At 35.0% G+C, this 3,523-nt stretch overlaps 1 long non-coding RNA gene across 2 annotated transcripts; it reads right to left on the reverse strand.

Annotated features, from left to right (window-relative positions):
• Nucleotides 1-334: 334 nt before the first annotated feature.
• On the reverse strand, nucleotides 335-1,855 carry LOC309510211. 2 transcript variants are annotated; one of them, XR_014210261.1, is made up of 3 exons: nucleotides 1,823-1,855; nucleotides 1,305-1,367; nucleotides 335-800 (listed from the first exon to the last, which is right to left on the reverse strand). It is a non-coding gene; the product is annotated as an uncharacterized lncRNA (long non-coding RNA). The 2 variants fall into 2 exon arrangements; XR_014210262.1 differs by lacking the exon at nucleotides 1,823-1,855 and adding an exon at nucleotides 1,651-1,793.
• Nucleotides 1,856-3,523: the final 1,668 nt, after the last annotated feature.

A 3,523-nucleotide genomic window follows, 5' to 3' on the forward strand; every position in this document is an offset into this window, starting at 1 on the left:
GATGGTTAGTTATTCAGCTATTTTGAATCATAAAATGTTTAAGTCTGGGATGCCGTGAGACTGGAGACTGTAATGTACACTATGGCTTTTGAAAAGCTTAAATGTGTGACTTGAATCAACAGTTCCCATAAATGGTTGTTGAGTATTCTCAATATCTAGAAACAAGATAGAGAAAGTAGAAGTAGAGGCTTCGACCCGGAAACCGTATTCCTTATGTCACAACAAGCAGAAAACATTTTCCATTTTTCCAGAGTTAAGGTGCAGTAAAATGATCTGTTGTTCTGTGAATGTTCACTGGTGAATTCACTCATTTCAATAAGAATCCACAGCAATTTTGTGTGGTGCTTCATACATTACATCACTACACTGCTGACAACGGTCAATGGACATTTTTGCCTGCGTAATTTCACGAAATTCACAAATGTGATGCACCTTTACTCGCTGCAACATAAAATGCAATCAATTATAAAATCTTCACAAGGGACACGTGAGGTACTTAACGAGTTAGAAAAGTGAAAAGGTGCATCAGCTTCATTTTCTGTTTGTTTTTCCTCTTTTCTGGTGGATGGTCCAGGCACTTCAGTGATTTTCAGGTCTACAGGAGGATTTTTATTCTTGATCAAACTTGTATTTCAGCTTACCGAGATCCCTGCAAAGTACAAAATTTACTGTTAGTAAGGTTATTAAAGTTATTAAATAATTTCCTCAGCCTTGTGACGTTCCAAACCTGTTTGACTTTCTGTCTGTGGAACCCGAAAGCAGATCTCAGGCATAATGCAACCCGTCACCATTCAATATCACTGCATGAAACACAAGCAGAAAAAAATTGTGTAATTCATTCATGAAACTATTCTTATGTACACTTGTCTAGTTCAATTCAATGCAACAATTTATGTAAAAATGGTTAAGCTCCAAAAATGTCCCAGAAAAGATCCTAAAAATAATCAATGAGTTCACAACTCATGTGTTATGGGTTGTGTTGTAAGTCTTATGAAGCCATATAATAGCTTTTTCCTTTTTTTTTCTTTTCGAAAAAGACTAAACTTGAAGTTATAATTCAGGGTTCAAATGTCTTATATTCAAATGCATATGATTAAGGTATAGCCTATAAAAAATGCATAGCATTATTGGCTCCAAACCTGTGATATTATTTTTCTGAGTAACATGAATGAGATTTGAGAGCATGAGGGAAGATTTTCAGAGAATAACTGATTAAAAAACACAAGTACACAGTCAAACAATACAATTTCACACAGAGAAAGTTCATAGTAATAAAGTACTTGCATGTGGTGCAGGTAACTTACTGTAATTCAATGTTGCCTCTGAAATGTTCAGATTATTTTAGAAATGTAACGTTACTGGTTGTTCTGGGGAAACAAAAGAACAAAGCTGATTATTCACAACATAATATTTATTGACCAGTAAATGGCTTTCTGTAGTAAGTAAAGTTAGGCTAAACAAAAACAGACCAAACTATATTAACCGGCTTTTGTTATTCATAACAAACGTCAATGACGACAGCAGGAATCAGCTAAATTAGTTAGGCTATATCAGCAATTTGAAGACACAGTTGTACAGAATATGTTGAATTAAATGACTAAATCAATCTAAGACAATAAGTCAATAATTTCCATTTGTTCATTAACTTACGTTAGATCAACGTAGCATCGCGGCTAAAACCTTCATCCCAGATACTGTGCAATAAACGAGTGGTAAACACTGTAAAAAAGTAGTAATGTATAATACATTTAGTTTATATGTGTGTGTTTGAATATATAGTGAGTAGACTCTGTATTTTTATTTATTTGGCGAGTTTACAAACCTTGTAACGGAGAGCCGAACAAACAGCGGAAGCTCTGATGAGAGTAGCCGTTACTTCAAATCCGATGACGTCGATCAGCTGAGCTTTGTTGCGCGCGAGCAGCGTGAGGAACTGAAGCGACGACAGCAGAGGAATAGCTGCAGTTTCGTGACAGAATAAAACTTTTCTCCTCCTGGTTCTTCTTCTTCAAATAATAATTTATGAAGAAGTAGGTAAAATTATTAATTTATTACTATTATTTATTCAATAATAATTAATTAATTATTATTATTAATATTATTATAATTTAGTGTTATTGTTTAAGGCTTAAATTAATCAATAAAATAGGCCTATAGATACTAAATAAATGTAAGCTACCCAGGTGAAAAAGACGTAGGCTACTGTTAAATGTATTAAAAATGTATTAAAGTATATTTGTATTGTAGGCCTACTAAAAACACACTCAAGTACATTTTTAATAGTACGTCTTTTTTCACCTGGGTATGTAGGCTATACTGAATCAAACTTAAGTAGCCTATAATAATAATAATAGGATAATAATAATCTTATTCTGGCCTCACTGAACCATTGGGTTCCTCCAGAAGCTGGCTTTAACATAAGAGATCTTCCAGGAACCACTTAAATGTTAAAAGATCTTCCAATAACCCTTTTATCGCATTCAAGTTCCTCTATTTTCCCTCAAAGCACTTCGAGGTCTCATGGTAATGAAAAGGTGACTCCAGAACCTCTGAACTAAATACAAAGTGCTTAAAGGATCCCATAAGTTCCAGCAAGAACCTCAAAGATTGCCAATGCTCCTCCAGTAACCCTACTATAGGAGAAAGAGCTTTGAGGCACTTAAATTACATTTTGAAGTTCCTTAAGTATCCGACAGGATATTTGAGGCTCCTTTAGTTTTTACAGTGTAGGCTACTATATTTTAATCAAATAAATGCAGGCTGGGGGAGCAGCGCAAGAGACTTATTTCAAAAACATTAAAAAAATCCACCTGACACACACACACAAGTTTCAAGTTTTGAAAAATACAACAACAAACAGTAATATTGTAAAGTATAATAACAATTGAATTTATAATTAGCCTATATAGGATTATGTAATGGTTCACAAAATTCACGGTTCAATCACTGTCTGTTGTTGCATTGAGACTCTGGTAGGGCTTTATTTTGAAATTCTCGTCAGCAAAATAGAGGGAAAACAAACAATATTGACAATATTGTTTATAAAATGTTACTCACCATGTTCATTTATGGTAAATCTGACTGTTCCGTTGCGTTCGCACCACATACTTGATAATCGTGCTGTAAACATTGCCTACGCCAATAGCAGGCGCTTATAATTGTGACGTGCGCCAATGGCAGCTGCAAAGGAGAAGCAATATGGGAAATACCGACTGTTTTAAGGAATAAACGCAGAATTTTTGGTTCTTGTCGTGTTTAACACAATCTACACTCGATCGCGCGAGGATATCCATCGTGAAAAATCGCAGCTTGAATTTTTTTTTAGTTACCATCGAAGTGAAAGACAGGTCCTTTCTGTGGTATAAATACAACGTACAACAAAACTACAACTCCCAGCAGGCAATTGGGTCCATTGGCTGCGCGCGCACACACACTCAATAAATCAATGAATGACACTTACCCATTAGAAAACGCAAATGCATACGTCCTGGGACGGTAACACCAGTCAAATTAAATCATTCAA

Source organism: Leuciscus leuciscus, assembly GCF_965113295.1.
Source record: "Leuciscus leuciscus genome assembly, contig: SUPER_11_unloc_4, whole genome shotgun sequence".
In the NCBI taxonomy this organism is placed as follows: Eukaryota; Metazoa; Chordata; class Actinopteri; order Cypriniformes; family Leuciscidae; genus Leuciscus; species Leuciscus leuciscus.